Source organism: Mustela nigripes, chromosome 13 (assembly GCF_022355385.1).
Source record: "Mustela nigripes isolate SB6536 chromosome 13, MUSNIG.SB6536, whole genome shotgun sequence".
Taxonomy (NCBI): domain Eukaryota; kingdom Metazoa; phylum Chordata; class Mammalia; order Carnivora; family Mustelidae; genus Mustela; species Mustela nigripes.
This window is the reverse complement of record NC_081569.1, coordinates 38,500,513-38,517,345: the sequence shown is the minus strand read 5'-3', so window position 1 is coordinate 38,517,345 and position 16,833 is coordinate 38,500,513. Positions and strand designations below refer to the sequence as shown.

The window sequence follows — 16,833 nt, the reverse complement described above, 5'->3', positions numbered from 1 at the left end:
AGAGGGGAGATATAGCTGAGACTGCCTGCTTCCTCCAGCTGCTTGGGTTGTTGGGTGATGATGCTGGGTTACCTGGTGAGACCAACTAAGCCATGAACTGGATGGCTGTTTGAAGCAGAGCAAAGAAACGGTTTGGGAGGCTGAGATCTCTTTCTCTGGGTCCCATGTTTCTGTCTCTGGGATACCCAGGGGCACTGACCCCATCCGGGGCATCAGGCAGGGCTGCAGCCTCTCGGATGGAAATGCCCAGACCTCTCTGTGGCAGGGGTATTTGTGGCACATCACACACGTGTCTGGGGTTAGCAAGTGAAGTTCTTGGCTGCGAAAAATCAAGAGCAATTCCCAAGGTGCTGCCTCAAGTGCTGCCGATGGCATCTGTGGTGTCTTGATGACACAGTTAGTCATTGATTGCTAGGCTCAGGGGTTAACAATTCAGGGGCCAGCTCCCAGAGATGCCAGACCTGCTGTGGGACTCATTGAAGCCTCAGAAACAATCCTAGGACACAGGGTCTTTGTACAGAGAAGACGGCAGAGGATTCAGGAAGTTACTGACTTGCCCAAACCGACGTTCTAGTAAGCGGTGGAATGGGGTTTGAATGATAGGTGTCTAACTCCAAAGCCCGCACAGCAAAAAAGCACGTTTGCCAGGCGTGCCGTCCTCATGTAAGTCAGGTGAAAGGAAAATGAGGCCGTGCTGTGTGCTCTTGAACAGCAAAGACGCAGATCTTGTACTTACTATATTACTGTGTTCCAAAGAAACGTTCTCCAGCCCTTTGTCAGCTGTTTCGTGCAGAGAGCCCTGAAATAGCCCACGAGACTTGCTCAAGAGAGAAGCCACGGAGACATTATGGTGAGATAGAACTATATACTTTACATACAGAGGGTTTTCCCAAATCAGCAGTAGGAAAAGTCCAGCAAGCATGAAGGGGGTTCTTGCGCACGGAGCTTTGTCATGGACAGAACAGAGTGTTTGACAGGGAGTTGTTGGGGCGAGGCTATGCTGCGAATGACCTTTTTTACACAGCGTTACCAGTTACCCACATGGTTTTGAAACCATTTGGGTTAGCTTATGCCCAGGGTCCTCCAGAAAGCCATGGGGTGCTTTGACAGGCTTGGATAATTCTGCTGAGGCCTGGGATCACGACCTGAGCTGAAGGCAGACGCTTAACCGACTGAGACACTCAGGTGCCCCAAGACATAATTTTTTTTTTTAAAGATTTTATTTATTTATTTGACAGAGACACAGAGAGGAAACACAAGTAGGGGGAGGGGGAGAGGGAGAAGCAGGCTTCCCACTGATCAGGGAGCCCCATGTAAGACCTTGGGATCATGCTCTGAGTCGAAAGCAGTGCTTAACAACTGAGCCACCCAGGTGTCTCAAGACATCTTTTTTTTAAAGATAAGATCATGTCTTATCTATATTAAAAATGAACATATGGTACATATTTTATTTATCTCATTAATGAGGAAGCTGGTAAGGGTGTTGGCATAACTAGTTCAAGGGAGAAGCAACCCCTGCCCCCACCGGCCCCAGCAAATATATATGGATAAAGGCATGTTGAAAAGAATGTACAAATGAAAGCACGGGCTAGCTTCTCCCAGTGTGGGAGGAAAGTCAATCGAACTTGCACACAGGATAGGGCAGGATTTGCATATTGCTTTGCTCCTAGTTATCTGCGGTGTGCAGAGTTGTAAAATGCCTCAAGGGCAAAGAATGCCAGAATCAGATGGCCCAGGAAGGCAGCTGCGCAGAGTGCATGGACAATGCGCCGTTTTCCACTGAAGCACAGAATCTCCCCTGTAATTCCTATTGTTAAGAAATGATAAAGGGAAGTACTTAGCTACAGAATTTTAAAGATAGCAGAAGTTTCCTTCGGGAGGAAAGGCTGTCTCTCCGTATCTTTGTCTCTTGAACAGTGGCTTTGTGATAATGGAACTGAATCTACATGCCGCCCTCTCCCTTCTTGGCTCATTGAGTGGGCAAAGTATTTAAAATCTTTGTGCCTCAGTTTCCCTACTATTATTAACCTCAAGCATGCCCGACACAATACATGTCCACTATGATTACTGTGATTATTTTTATTAATAATTATTTACTATAATAATTATTTTTATTAATAATTTTATTAGTTGTAATTACCCACTGTGCTTTTTTTTTAAAGATTTTATTTACTACTTTAGAGAGAGAGAGAGAGCATGTGAGCGGAGGGAGGGGAAGGGGAGTGGCGAGAGAGAATCTCAAGCAAACTTTGCACTGAACATGGAGCCTGACGTGGGGCTTGATCTCACCATCCCGAAATCATGACCTGCGCTGAAACCAAGCGTCAGATGCTTACCTGTTTGAGCTACCCAGGACCCCCTTCACTGTTTTTTATTTCTCCTACCCTTTCATATTCCTTCTCTTTCTCTTTTTGCCCGTCTATCTGTCTATAATAAAGAATAGGAAAACGAGTTATGGTGTTTTTGAAAAAAAGTAAAGATGGCATCTCTATCCTGTTCTTGAAATTAACTATGTAAGTTGTGATGTATTCTTTTCTAGTTAGAAAAATAAAGCCCCCTCTGTCTGATATTAGCTTTCTTGGGTTTTGAGAAATTCCCAGCGCCTGTCTTGAACAAGAATTTAAATTTGAAAACATGGTTCCTTTTCTCAAATTAGTGGTGGATAAAATAGGCTCTCGAGTGGTAAGGGCCCTCCTCATAGCAGATCATATCTCACAGCTCACCTGGAGAGGTGATTTTCTGGAGTCAGGTCTAGGAGCTTGGTGGTGAGTCTGTCCCTGGTCAGACTTCTCAGACCTCAGGGGCCCATGTCCAGAGGTCAGACAATCCATGTACCCCTGGGGGAAGCTCGTACTGGACACCAGAGAGAATTATCCATATGGTCCTGCCCAGGCCAGTTGGTGCGAATCTGCCTCCGGGGAGTTTGTTTTTTTCCCTTTGGGTCTAGTGGAGGGGTGATCTCTTCAACCCCAAATGGGAATCCTTGAATGTCTCAGGATTCCATCAGCCCCAGTTCTTACGCCTTGAGTAACAGATCATTTAGGGGAATCCCATGGGTACATCTGTCCTTAGCAGCCCGCACTCTGCAGAGGGTAGAGCAAGTATTGGCCATGAGGGAGCCGGGCTGGGGAAGGAGCTCTACCTCTAGGCAAAGTTCAAGGACAGGAGGAGGAAAATATGGCTGTGTCTCGGCTTCCTTTAAATTTATGGGCCTGGAGCACTACCCTGGAGAAAGCCATTTTTCACTCCACAATTTCACTCCTAATCTGATGGTCCCAAGAACTCCTGGGCTGGCAAATTGTCCTCCTGATGCCTTAGGAAACAGCTGAGATTAGATCTCAGAGGTCAGCTGGTGTGTAATTGGGATCTTGGAGCTGGGAGGACAACACAGTCAGATTTACACAGCACTCCCAGCCTCTGGGGACTCTTTCTTTTTGCTGTCATATCATCTCCAGAGCAAACCGGCTTGTTTTAGCTCTTGGTAGAAAAGTAACTCTCCTTACCCATTTTTCCCAGGCAATGTATGAACAAAAAAGGAAGTGGTAGGCTGTTCATGGGAGTAGCAAGACCCAGTCTTGGTGCCACGGAGAGAGACCTGGACCAACAGCAAAAGATCTGGGTTTGAGCTCAGCTCTGTCTTGTGTCAGTCATGACTTATAAATAATGATAATGGAACTGGTGACCACACAGGTCATGAGAATGAAAGATGGTATATGTCCAAACACCCTTAAGCCATGAAAGGACCCATGTGAGGTAGAGGCCCCAGTCTGGGATACCAAGTGGATGAGTGTTTCTGGGGAATCAAGAGACTGTGTGAGACATGGGGTTGAAGCAGTTGTTTCCTGACCTGTGTGCAGGTCTACCTTGTAGACAACAGGGTCCATGGTGGCCTCAAGCAGAGGGAAAGTTCTGGCTTCTAGTGTGGTAGGGCTCTGGAGGGAGTGTTGAGCTGCCCATTTTAAGTGATTTATAGACTGCCTCACAAAAATAATTCCCTCAGACTTTGGAGGTGGGGGTCAAGGGCAGCTTAGATTTGGTGGCCTAAAGTGAACTGAGCTACTGCAATTAGGGGATTCCTGGTGACCACAATGGTACTTCGTAGTGGATAAAGCCTGGAACATTCAGTTATTAAACTAAACGATTAATATTATGATGAAACTTGCTTTAGGTATCTCTTTGCTGGTCCCTCTTGTCTGCTCTGGTTTCCTTTCTCACTGTGAAGAGAGAGGTTTGGGTGTATGTATAGATGAGCTCCTCTAGACTGTGCACATGGATGGAAGAGAGAAGATGTCAGAGGGCTGGTTTCTGGGAGTGCCAACAGCTAGAAGCCAGGTAACTGAGGAGGGAGCGTCTGCTTCTGCCAAAGTATTTCTTAAGAATAAATTCTTAGTGGTAGCATTTCTACCTAAAGGATGGGTGTGGTATGGTTGTAAATGAATGTATGAGTCAATTTCTGGGCAGCTTCACCAGTATTAGCATTCAACCTTTTTTTTTTTTTTTTTTTGGTTCTTTTAGAATATGTAAACTGTCATCTTCAGAAGGCTTTCATTTACATTTCTTTGATTTCTGGAGAGAATTAACATTTTCCCAGTTTGTCTACTAATTGTATTTCCCTTATGGGAATGGTCCTGTCTTTTACCTATTTATCTTTTAGAAATTGCCATTGATTTTTACAAATTTGAATTAGCTATTTGTGATAGATCTTAATTCTTTGTAATGTTTGATAGAAATATTTTCCTTCTTAAAAAATCTTCAGTAATGCTAATTTTTATAGTGCAATCATTAAAATTACTTCCAAGCTGAGAAAGTTAAAATTCCCCCAGAGAGGTGATACTTTTTTTTTCAATTTTTTGCAAGTTCCTCCGTATTTAGATTTTATATTTAAATCTTCCACCAACCAAAGCTTATTTTGGTAAATATTTTATTTTGAATAACTTTTCTATTATAAAACAAATAAATATTTACTATTGAAAAGTAAAAAAAAATGAAGGGCAATAAGAAAAATATGGTGAAGAAGACCATGGTGAAAAATATGGTGAAGAGATCATGTCTCTGGATTTCACCATCCAGAGACAACCAACCACTGTTGTCATTTTGATTTGGATACCTCCAAATTATTTTTCCTGCCTATATATTTGTTTTTAAAAATACAGCTGCAAATAAACACAGTGCAAATGGTTTTATAACTTGTCTTAACAACATAGTAATGAGATATTTCAGCTACATTAAATATTCTTTTAAAATATTATTTGAAATAGTTATTGAGCATTACATTCTATAGGTGTATAATAATTGCCTTAATTCCTTATTTTTTAAAATCAATTCAGTGTATCTAAGCATCACTATGATGAATAATGCTGCTATAAAGATACCTAAGCATGAATCTTGGCATAATTTCTGGTCACTTCCTTTGTTCTTAAATTCTTTAAAGGAGAATTTCTGAGGCCAAGGCTATAAACATACATATATACATAAACATACATATATGCACACATATATGTATATATGTGTGCATATATATACACACATATATATACACATATACATATATATACATATATGTATGTATATATATATACACACATATATATACACACACATACACACACACGTATTTTTTTCCTTTTTCACATATACTGCCAAATTTAGTAAATTTATATCATTTTAAGTTTTTGTCAGCAGGGAATGGATGTGATCTGTCCTCCCACCTGCCCTTTCCCCCTTGTTAACATCAGGCATTCACATTTTTGCAATTTCATGTTCAGTTGATAAGCAGAAATGGTGTATGTATATTTTAATTTTTTTAAACTAGTGAGTTAAAGTTGGCTTTCTTACCATTCCACGTTTTTTAAAAGAGTTATTTATTTATTTATTTGTTTGTTTGTTTATTTGACAGAGAGAGACAGAGAGAGAGAGCACACACAAGCAGAGGGAGCAGCAGAGGCATTGGGAAAAGCAGATTCCCCACAGAGCAGGGAGCCTGATGGGGGACTTGATCCCAGGACCCTGGGATCATGAGTTGGGAGGGCAGACACTTAATGACTGAGTCACCCAGGCACTCCATCATTCCCATTATTTTTTAAATTTAATTTAATTTATTTATTTGACAGAGAGAGAGATGACAAGCAGGCAGAGAGGCAGGCAGAGAGAGAGGAGGAAGCAGGCTCCCCACTGAGCAGAGATCCGGATGCGGGGCTCGATCCCAGGACCCTGAGATCATGACCTGAGCCGAAGACAGCGGCTTAACCCACTGAGCCACCCAGGAGCCCCCACCATTCCCATTTTTATTAGGTATTTTCTTTCTTATGAATTACTCATTAATGATTTTTATATATTTTACATACTAGTTTATATATTTTTGTATTTTTAATGTATTTTTATAATTGGGGTGCTACTCAGATCCACCAAATCCTAACATTTTGTCATATATGCTTTTTTTTTTTTTAAAGATTTTATTTATTTATTTGACAGACAGATCACAAGTAGGCAGAGAAGCACACAGAGAGGGGCAGGGGAGCAGGCTTCCTGCTGAGCAGAGAGCCCTATATGGGGCTCGATCCCAGGACCCTGAGATCATGACCTGAGCCGAAGGCAGAAGCTTTAACCCACTGAGTCACCCAGTCGCCTCCTATGCTTTTTACTTTTGTTATGAATTGAATACCTGTGTACCCCTTTCCAAACCTAATCTCATTTTCCCCTGCTTAGAGGCAGCCACACCCTGAGTTTGGTACCTGTGGTTCTCCTCTGCATATGTTTGCAACATATATATGTAGCCACAAAACATATAGCATTCTTTTGTATGTCTACAAATTTTACACTCTACTTATTTACCTACAACTTGGTTTTTCATTCAACATTGTATTTTTGAGACTGTTGTCTGCTGTTGATAGAACTGCTCGAAGTGGTCTCGTCGTAGGAGTCCGTCACAATTAGGTGGTTCTGTTGGTGGATATTTGTGTGATTTACTGTTTTGTTTGTGGGTGTTTTGCTGTTACAAGCAATGTTGCACTGGACTTGCGTTGTCCACAAGTGGGAGCTCCTAGAGTTTATTCCTAGAAGTGAAACATCGGGGTTCCAAGATATGGGTCTCTTCGGTGTTGCCGCACGTTGAGTGTTTATTCTCCAAAATGGTTACGACACTGAACACATCGTCATCAAAATGTGAACCTTTCTCCTATTTTTCCACATCATCAGTAGCACCTGAGAGTGTCAGACTATTTCATTTTTACCTGTTTGACAGATGTAAAATAGTACCTTGTTTTAATTTGCATCTCTCTGATTACTGGTGACGTAACCTTGAGCATCCTTTTACGCATGTCATTGGTCATTTAGGTTTCTTGTGTTATCATTTGCTTATTCAGATCTTCTGCCCCTCTTTTGATTAGTTCATTAATGTTTTTCCTACCGATGTGGCTTCTTTGTGGTTACACGTATTGCCGATATCTCCTCACAATCTGCACTGTGTCTTTTCAGGTTGCCAGTGGTGGGTTTTGTTGAACAGGTTTAAACATTCATGTACTCAGTTACAGCGGACTTTTCCTTCAGGAACATTCTGTAGCAGAGAGAAAATTACCTTTACCCTCTGAGGGTGTTTTGGCTGGGCCTGATGATTAAGCCCACGTAAGACTGACAGACGAACAATATACAAATGTGTGAGTTTTACAGGATACAGGAGCCTCATGAGGAGATGAAGACCTAAAGACATGGCGAAACCTACACGCTTTTATATGGGGCTGAACACAGAGAGGCGACGTGAGAAGTGACTGAATTATGCAAGGAAGCTAAAGGAAGATAAGAAGTATATTAACAAGGTCTGCTGGTACAGATTTCTTTTAGCTCTTACTCTCTATTGAAGTACAGTTCTTTCCCCTTGGTACGGGAAGGGCATCTTGCACGTGGGAATTCTTATCTCCCGTTTTAGGAAGAAAGGGAAGATTAGAATGTCCTTCTCGAATCTGCTGTTTTTCCAAGCGCCTTTGGCTCAAAATGATCCTAATGCCAACGTGGCATGTTGGGGGATGGTGTGTTCTGCTAACTCTTCAGTCCTCAGTATCTTCATTTCTTCGTATTTTAAGTCTCATAAAAAAAAAAAAAAGGAAATAGAAAAAAGAAAAAACAATAGTTCTTTTATAAAAGTTGTCCTTGATTTGTTGTGATCTCTTGGCATTCCTAGAATTTCCCTTTATTGATTATGACACTGTCTTGTCACAGCTGCATTCTCAAAGCTCAGTGAAAAATGAAAAATGATTTTTCTGCCTGTGCTCATTGGGCCTGATGTGGATGAGGTGATTTGGAAGTTAGCGAATGCGTGGCCTGCACAAGGCACTCCTGCCTTCCGTGCCCTCAGTGGACTCTGCTAAATTGACTGCCATTACTTTCTTCATTCATATACTCATATATTTATTGATTCACTTAGCCAACAATTATTTTTGGAAAATCTACTGTATGACTGAACTTGGTTGTAATCTTTCCAAACTAGTTTTATTGGAAACTGGTCTCTGTACATTTGCCGTCCAAAGAGTGTGTTTGTGTGTGTATGTGCATGTGTGGTCATTTTCACAGATTTGTGGATGAGTAAGATACTTATCTCTTAGGATGAAGTGGGTATCGGGTCTTGTTTCTCCATGATTTAGAACTGATTACGTCATACAGGAAGGTCTGTTTTCTTGAATATATAGAAATACTGTTCACTAAATTTGTTTAAGTTATATATCTTTGGTTAGGTGAGGGACTACTTTAATATGTTTCTCAAGTTCTGGGGCGCCTGGGTGGCCCAGTGGGTTAAGCCTTTGCCTTCGGCTCAGGTCATGATCTCAGGATCCTGGGATCAAGTCCCGTATCGGGCTCTCTGCTCAGTGGGGAGCCTGCTTCCTCCTCTCTCTCTGCCTGCTTCCCTGCCTACTTGTGATTTCTGTCTGTTGAATAAATAAATAAAAATATTAAAAAAAAATATGTTTCTCAAGTTCCTCCTCCTTCTTCATCATTTTCATGTTTTCTCCATCTGGTTTTGTGGATTTTATATTTGGTATTGTCCATTTGGTTGAACATTTTGAATTCTCATAAATTGTGTACTACGATCATTTGCATTTTAAAATCCTTATATCAATTGTGCGTTTTTAATTTTCTTGACTCATACACTTTTATTTATTATCTTCTTCCATGGGTCTTAATATATCTTATAATCTTTTCGAAGAATGAACAGTTAAATTTACTTCTTATTACCACTGACTTCCTTGTTTTTTAACTTGTTTATCCTTGCTCTTCATCTTTATTATTTTCTTCCTATTTCCCCTGATGTTGACTCTCTTCTTTTTATAAGATTTTAAATTAGATGCGTACTCCACTTTCATATGAATATTTCATATTTCTAAAATGCATCTCTGTTTTTATTTCTGTACCCTGATTGTTCATACTCCCCTTACTTTTGACGGGTGGTATTTTCAATTTTACAATGCTCTGAATGTTACTATCATGCTCTTAATTTTTTTCTTCACCTTGTTGTTAAGGAGAGTTTTTGCTGCTGTTCTTAGAAACTGTTACTTGTTTATTTGTTTTTTATTTTTATATTATTTTAAACTTACAGAAATGTTAGAAGACTAGTATGAAGAACTCCTGTGTACTTTTTACCCAGATTCACCATTTGTTTATATTTTATTTGCTTATATTTAACCTGATCCTTTTATCATGCATTTTCTCTCTATATATGATTCTCCCCCCAAATCATTTGAGAATAAGATGCAGATGTACGTACATACATACAAACCTAAATGTTTCTGTGTATATTTCCCATGACAGACATTTTCTCTTTTAAAAATTAGGGAATTTAACATTTAAGGAAATTGGCAAGTTTCGTATTGATACAATATGATTATCTAAGTCTGTAGCCCATATTCAAATTGTTATTTATCCCAAGATTGTGTTTTTATATATGTAATGCTATGTACAGCATATAATGTTATATAGTATATAATATAGTAATATGTACTACTATATGACCTCTAGTATTATACATGGTATATAAATGCTATATACTATATGTGTGTGTATATACACTATATATACATATATACACATGATGTATATTAAATATATACTATATATGTGTTATATACATGTATAGTGTTCATATAGTATGCTGTATACATATAGTACATATATAGTATACATATAGTTTTATATATACATATACTTTACAGTATATATGATGTAAACAATATGTATAGTATATGTATACATATACTATGTATATGCTATATACTATATATACTATATGTATATAGTATATAATATACTTATAAATGTGCTAGCTATACACATGTATAGTATGTATAGTATATTTATAGTATATATACTATATTACAGTCTACATATAGTATACAATATGCATATATGGTATAGTATACATACATATATACTCCATATATACTGTATGTATATATATACTACATATGTAAACTACATATGTAGTATATATATACATACAGTATATATATGTACTATATATACATATAGTATACATATACTACTGCATAGTATACTATATGTTATATAGTGTAGCACTAAAGTACTTTAGCACTATATATAATACTATAATATATATTATAGAATATATAGTTATATCTATATACTAGTATATACTGTATACTACTATTCTGCATGGTATACTGTATACTATAGTATATATATACTATATAATATATTGTATTGTATACTATACACAGTAATGTATATGTATACTATATACTGTATACTATATACAGTATACTATATACTTTAATATTATATATTTTATACTGTATACTATTTACTATAGTATACTATATGTTGCACTAAAGTACTTTAGTGCTATATATAATACTATGGTATATATTACAGAATATATATATTTATTAGAGAATATATATTTATACCTATGTTTATTTATATCTATATCAATAAATTTATATATCCAAATTTTAAATTAATTTATATTTAAATTTAAAAATAATTTAAATTGATGTTTATTTTATTCTATGATATAAATACATTGTATATATATGTGTGTGTACATATATATATACACAAATACATTGTATATATATGTATATATATGTGTGTGTATATATATATGTGTATATCACACGTATATATATGTGTGAATATATAAATACATTGTATGTATATATGTATATATGTGTGTATTCTAAAATGCTTTCTTTCTCTATCTATATATACATATATACACAGAGAGAGAGAGAGAAAGAAAGCATTTTAGAATTTATAATGATGATGATGACTGTGGCAACAACTGAAATGACTGTATGTTCACAGCAATCCCCACCTATAGACTCTCAATATATGAATATTTTATTTTCTTCTTATACTATGTTCTAAAGAAAGGTATATTTATTATCATATTATTGTTTTATTGTGCTTTAACTATATATTTAGAATAAAAAAATAAAGCAAAATAACAAAAATCATCAGAGTTCCCAGGGCATACTTATGAGCACTGTTAGTATTTAGAGATATATTTTCTAGACTTTGGCTTTCTTTTTTTTTTTTTTTAAGATTTTAAAAATTTATTTGGCAGAGAGAGGGAGGAAGGCAGAGGGAGAGGGAGAAGCAGGCTCCCCACTGAGCAGGGAGCCTAATGCAGGTCTCGATCCCTGAGATCATGACCTAAGCTGAAGGCAGATGCTCAACTGACTGAGGTACCAAGGTGCCCCTGGACTTTGGATTTCAATCAACAAAAATTCTTGGCTTTTCCTAGTTAAATAAAATATGTGTACGTTGAAAATATGGGATCATAATTGTATGATGTATGGGTTTCGGCCTTCCTTTAAGTCTTAATACTATAATATTGTTTTGTTTTAAGCATTTTTTATTTCCAGCTTGGAGCCCAACAGAGGGCATAAACTCATGACTCTAAGATTGAGACCTGGACTGAGACCAAGAGTTGGCTGCTTTACTGAAGAAACCACCCAGGCACCCCAATTATACGTACTTTATAGATAAAATTCACAACATCTTTGCAAATTAGAGTCACATTTTTAGATGAAGAATCCAAGGTTCAGAGAGGTTCAATAAAGTGTCTAGGTCACACAGCAGTAAGGAATGGATTTATAGTTTAAACCCTAGACTGTCTGCTTCCAAGGCTGAAGGTTCAATCACTATTTTGCCAAGGCTCCTTTCCTTGTATTTTTACTTGTATCATTAGCATTTAGCTTTATTGCACTGTGGTGAGAAAATACATCTATTACTTTCCTCTGTATTCATTTTTAGACTCTTATTTAAGAGCGTATATGTACCGATGCCCGATACCTTGAGAAAAATGAATCATCCGAATTGTTTCTGAGTTCAATATATGTCCACTGGTTCTACCATTCTAAGTGTAGTACTCATAACTTATATTTTATTTTTCTAATTTATATCTACTTTTGTCACATGACTTCTAAAATTTTGTCTGTTGAAATTTATCATTCTGGGGTACCTGAGTGACTCAGGCATTAAGTGACTGCCTTTGGCTCAGGTCATGATCCCCTGGTCCTGGGACTGAGCCCCGCATCAGGCTCTCTGCTCAGCGGGAAGCCTGCTTCTCCCTCTCCCACTCCCCCGCTTGTGTTCCCTCTCTCTCCATGTGTCTCTCTGTCAAATAAATAAATAAAATCTTAAAAAAAAGAAATTTATCTAATTTTTAAATATTGTCTAATTTTTGTCTTAGGCTGATCATGAATTCACAACTCCCATTACAGTAGTTTGTTTTTTAATTATTTCTTTTGTTTTTTCATTTGTAACTTGGGTAATCCATGTCTTCACTGTTGTTTTTGTATTTTTAATTATAATCAGGAGCCTCTTTCCCCATCCCTCCACTTTTCGGGTTTCAGAATCTTTTTTATATGATTCCACCTTTACCAGTGGTTTCTTTCTTGTTGCACGAATTTCCTCAATAAAACTTAAAAAAATTTTTTTTTAGCATTTATGCATCATTTTATTACAGATATCGATCTTTAAGCAACAAAGGTGTTGTGGGGTCCTGTTTTCACACCATATAGGAATTTGTTTTTGGAGAAACAAACAGCCTTTATATATGGGCTCCCTTGGAAAGCAGTTGGTACAATGACATGAGATGGGCTTTCAGCTAAGATCTATGGACTTGTTGCAAATTACTTAAGGACTCTATGAGAAGGAAGCTACTAGTTTCCTTATCTGTACAATCATGTTAATAAAGAGTATAAAATTTATCTAGTTGTGAAGATTAAAGGAGAATATTCTGGAATAGAAGCATAGTAAAGCATATTAAACTATTAATATTATATTAAACTATTGTTTGTAAAATAAAACTTGTCATTTTTTGCTATTATAGATAGCAGTCCTGGAAATTTCATTCAAAGCAAGTTTTCTGGCAATAGCATATAAAACAAATTCTTAAAACAACGATCTGTGCTCAACATGGGGGAAATGAGCTCTGGGCTTTTCTCTAACCCCGTCTCAAATTTCTCTCTGAGATAACGGGAATAACTTACAGTAAATTTGCTGAGAGGCAGTGGTCAGGTTTCAGTTCAACTCGTCCCGTCTCTCCTTCTGGCTGCGCTGTGGAGTTTCACAGCCTGACTCAAATTCAGCCCTGTCAGGAATCACTGTTTTGCTTCCCATCTAATTCATTAAGGATTTAGGCGGTATAAATACGTCGTCGCTCACTTCCATGGTGGGGGTTGAAGCTGCAGCCTTCTTCGGCCTCTTCTCTTGTCGTCGGGTGAGGAAACACTGACACTCAGAAAAGCAAACCAAGCAGTGATGGATTTTCTACTTCCCGGATCATGGAATTTGCTCGTCCAATGACAGCCATCTGGTGGGCAACGGGACAGGAGGATTGATTCTCAGCCTGGGGCTCTCCTTCCAGCAGCCCTCCAGCCCCTGCACAGCTGGCAAACTCTGTGTCTGTTCAAGCTACTGGGAGCTGAAGCTGCATTCTTAACTTCTGCCCCGAAGGACCAAACAGAGACAGGGGAAAACTAAAAAAATCTGAGGAGTCTGCTAGAGTCCGTTTTTAACTTCCCAGAATTGTCGATGCCCTTCAGGATCCAGATGAACTTTGACAATGCTATAACACCCAAGTGGGGAAAAAATATCCTATAATATTAGAATCCGATAAACTCCAGAACGATGCAATTGATTTTTGTTGTGTGAGCTTCAAATCTCTGATGGCTTCTATTTGATCGGTGAGAGGGGGAGATGGATGCGTTTCCCACCTGAGGCAACAGGGCTGTTTTCTTAAACTTCTGTGATGATAGAATCATCTTGTCTCTTGTTAAACATATGCTTCTAAGTCCCTCCCCAGAGACTGATTCAGTGCCTCTGGAATGGGGCCTCAGATGTGCATTCTGGACAGAAGAAGAGCTTGGGGAATGATGGGGAAGATGGAAGGAATAGTCTGTTTTGAGAATCAGATGGCTCTGGGCTTAAATCCTACCTACTGGTTATGGGGTCTTGCACAAATTAGTTAATCTTCCTTAACCTCATTGAAAAGCAGTAGAGATAAAAAAACATCTACCTCAAAGTGTTGTCGAGAAGATTCAAAGGACTAAAGCCGTGTGCTGCATCTGCTTTTCTGGGTGCTGTTAAATCATTTCTGCCCAAGTTCATTTGAACGTTATCTGTGGGCTTAGCATGTAGGCATAATGTTTTTTGTTGTTTGTCTGCTTTTGCTGTTGTGGGTTTTAAAATTTTTTTTTATTTTTTTAAGATTTTATTCATTTATTTGACAGACGGAGACCACAGGTAGGCAGAGAAGCAGGCAGAGAGAGAGGAGGAAGCAGGCTCCCTGGTGAGCAGAGAGCCTGATGCGGGGCTCGATTCCAGAATCCTGGGATCATGACCTGAGCCGAATGCAGAGGCTTTAACCCACTGAGCCACCCAGGTGCCCCTGTTGTGGGTTTTTTGCTTCATTTTGTTTTACTTATCTTTTCCATCTATTCAGCAGATACTTGTGAAGTTTTTACTGTGGGCAAGGAACTGGGATTCCCAGAACCCCCCACGCACCTCCCTGCTGGTGTGGCCTGTCCACACGGCCCGCCCCAGTCTTCTAAAGGGACTGACCAAAATCTCCAGTGAGTGACTTCACGTAACAGCTCCTTAATTGTTTAGGGAGCTTCCTGAGATTAGGAGTGTCATGTCTTTATGCCTCCTCTGTACCGGAAATTCCAGTTTTTTTTAAAACTCAGTTGTGTATGTGTATGTGGTTTTCTCTGAAGTTGTAGTTTTTCCCTCCTTTGCTTTACTGAGATATTATTGACATACAACACATACAAGTTTAAACAACATGAGGATTAGATACACGTATATATTGCAAAAGGATGACCACAATACAGTTAGTTAATATCTCCAACCCTTCACGTAATTATGGGTGTGTGTGTGTGTATGTTGATAACATTTAAAATCTCCCCTGTTAACTACTTTCAAGTACATAAAGCAATATTGTTAGCTATAGTCACCATCCTGTGTGTTAGGTCCCCGGATCTTATTTATCTTATAGCTGGGAGTTTGTTACCCTTTGACCAATGTCTAAAAATATGGAATGCTTTGTGAATTTGCACGTCATCCTTGAGCAGGGACCATGCTAATGTTCTCTGTACCATTCCAGTTTTAGCATATGCGCTGCCAAAGCGAGCACCATGTTTTTTTCTTCAACAGAAAATATGCATTTAAACGATCCCATTTTGTTTTTACACAGAATATGTTCTAGGTGCTTTGCACTCTGCAGTCTTCCCTTCCTGGCCAGAAAAACCTTTGCACTTTCTTTTTTTCTTTCATTGGATTTTTGAGGAATAGACATATATATATATATATATATATATATATATATATATATATAACCTTGCTTCAAAAGAATTTAAGGCACTTTTTAAAGATGCAAATAATGTGAGACTTATTAAAAAGAAAAATTCAGGCATGGAAGATAAGGATGGGAAAAATAAGGTGAACTCATGAATGAGGTTCCACGTCAAATACACGTTCTTTTCGCTTCCTGGCTGTGGGCCAGATATTTGCTCTGAACTTCCAAGCAGCCATGGCAAAGCCTCTGCAACCAAGAGAGGAAGGCGATGATCCTTAAGCCAATTATTAGGATCATCATCTATATGAGACCTGAATATTGTTTCAACTTTTCCACTAACCCAAGACTTTAGGTCCAAATCAACATTAGGGTCATTGAGGCTCTATGGAAGGGTCATGAAGTGCCATGGAAAACTGTGCTCTCTAACCTGCCAGCCAAATACAAGATGGATCAGGGAGTAAGGAGGCCTCTCGTTGCAGGGGAGATGACAGCTGGATGGAAGAGCCGGGCTAAGGATCAGCCAATCCCCTGGTCCAGAAGTCATAACCATGGCAACAGTGGTGCCCGCAGCTCTACTACCAACAGTGACGGCCTTAAGAGGCACCACGCAAGAGAGGAGCCTGTCGTACTTCTGGGCTAGGCTCTTAGTGAAGGAAATTTATGCATTTTTTTTTTAATCCATAATCCCTGGGAGAAAGTAAACAGCCTCTTTCACTTTAACCTTGCAAACCGAAATCTACAAAGGAAAGGCAAATGTCCAGTGGCACAGCCTGGCTGAGGCCAGGTGTGAGTCTCTCATCTAGGAAACCTGGAGCCTGCCTCCGATTTTCCTTTTATTCTCTTGACTTTCTTGTAATACTGCTGCTCAGGACTTTTCAACAAGAAAAGCCCAGAGGAGGAGAGCTGCTTTTGAAGCTACCACTCTCGTCTGCCTCATTCATTTCAAACATACTTCTCAAAGAGACGAAGGCCTGTGTACAAGCAATAATGCTCGCTGCATTCTTTTGCCGTCAGCTGTG

The 16,833-nt window shown here is 38.7% G+C and overlaps 1 protein-coding gene and 1 non-coding gene across 2 annotated transcripts in view; both read right to left on the bottom strand.

Moving 5' to 3' along the window:
- LIPC (lipase C, hepatic type) overlaps positions 1-13,524 on the bottom strand; it is a 149,225-nt gene extending 135,701 nt beyond the window's left edge. Inside the window, exon 1 of the mRNA XM_059372013.1 lies at positions 13,506-13,524. The gene's annotated coding sequence lies outside the window, so the exon portion shown is untranslated. The remainder of the gene's footprint in view (positions 1-13,505) is intronic.
- A 2,021-nt stretch (positions 13,525-15,545) lies between these two features.
- Positions 15,546-15,652, bottom strand: LOC132000406 (U6 spliceosomal RNA). Its single transcript, XR_009399281.1, has one exon. It is a non-coding gene; the product is annotated as a U6 spliceosomal RNA (small nuclear RNA).
- Between the last annotated feature and the right edge of the window lie 1,181 nt (positions 15,653-16,833).